The sequence below is a fragment of the Monopterus albus genome, unplaced genomic scaffold (assembly GCF_001952655.1).
Source record: "Monopterus albus unplaced genomic scaffold, M_albus_1.0 scaffold256.1, whole genome shotgun sequence".
NCBI classification, from domain to species: domain Eukaryota; kingdom Metazoa; phylum Chordata; class Actinopteri; order Synbranchiformes; family Synbranchidae; genus Monopterus; species Monopterus albus.
The window spans coordinates 13,553-14,632 of NW_018128136.1; the positions used below are offsets into that span (position 1 = coordinate 13,553).

Sequence of the window (1,080 nt, forward strand, 5' to 3'; positions counted from 1 at the left end):
AGAGGATGATTGGAGGATGGATGGATTGAAGGACCAATCTTGGGAGAATTAAGTTTAAACCACAATTGCTCCCCAACAGTTTGGACCAATCAGATAGTAGCATTTTTTTCATATAAATGTTGTATACCGCTAAGTTGAAGTTAGTCTTTTCTGTTTATCCTAAACAGTCAAGAACCATGTGCACATGCTAATTTTGATACGTTAATGCATAATAAATTTCACGCTGTGAAATATCTTTATATTTAGTCTTTTCTTTTCAATTTACGAGAACACGTTTTGACACCACCGTGTGATTAGTTTTGTGCCAGCACAGTTTACTGTAGTGGGAATTTATGGTAGCTGGATATACTTGATCTCACCATGTCCATGTATTCAGTGTGTGACGGGATGCCTGGAGTGCTCAGTTGTCTTGGAGCGCAGTCACAGTGGCACGGTACTAGCAAGAGAGGAAAACAGGTTGTTCAAGAACGGGTCAGAACAGGATTTGGGATGTCATGGAGCAGCTGAGAGTGATCAGATCCTGGCAGGGATACAATATACGCAAACACACACACAGCCATGCACACTGACACGTATACACACACGTATACATGAACCTAAATATGCACGCCCCAAGACACATTAAGATGAGACAGTAGTACATGATGTTTGGATGCTGCAGTCACAGTTAGCTGTTCCGGGGATCAGCTCTCTGCTGTGGACCTGGGTCGACTCTGTCATTAATTCATCCTGTGTCTCTTTAACTTAGTGAGAGTTCAGAGAGAAAAATCAGCAACATTGTCCCCCAAGCCTGCTCCTTTCTGACCCCGCCAGTCATGTGACTGTCAACCAGCTGCAGGTCCTGGCAGCGATATGTATAATCTGCAGCTTACTACTGCGCTGTAGCTGCTAGATGGTCGTGTTTCAAACCTGTGCCACTGTTTACATTGTATCTGTGATATATGTATATTTTTCCACATGGTGTGATTTATGGAACAAGATCAGGTTGAATGATCCTTCACCTGAAGCATGTTGAGGTTAGCCGTGACCGCAACAAGTGTGTGTGTGTGTGTGTGTGGGGGGGGGGGGGGGGGTCGTGGG

At 44.4% G+C, this 1,080-nt stretch overlaps 1 long non-coding RNA gene across 2 annotated transcripts in view; it reads right to left on the reverse strand.

Moving 5' to 3' along the window:
- LOC109972421 (uncharacterized) overlaps positions 1–1,080 on the reverse strand; it is a 20,093-nt gene that overhangs the window by 3,645 nt on the left and 15,368 nt on the right. For both annotated transcript variants that reach the window (XR_002276683.1, XR_002276682.1), the window contains exon 3: positions 360–436. This is a non-coding gene — a long non-coding RNA (uncharacterized LOC109972421). The remainder of the gene's footprint in view (positions 1–359; positions 437–1,080) is intronic.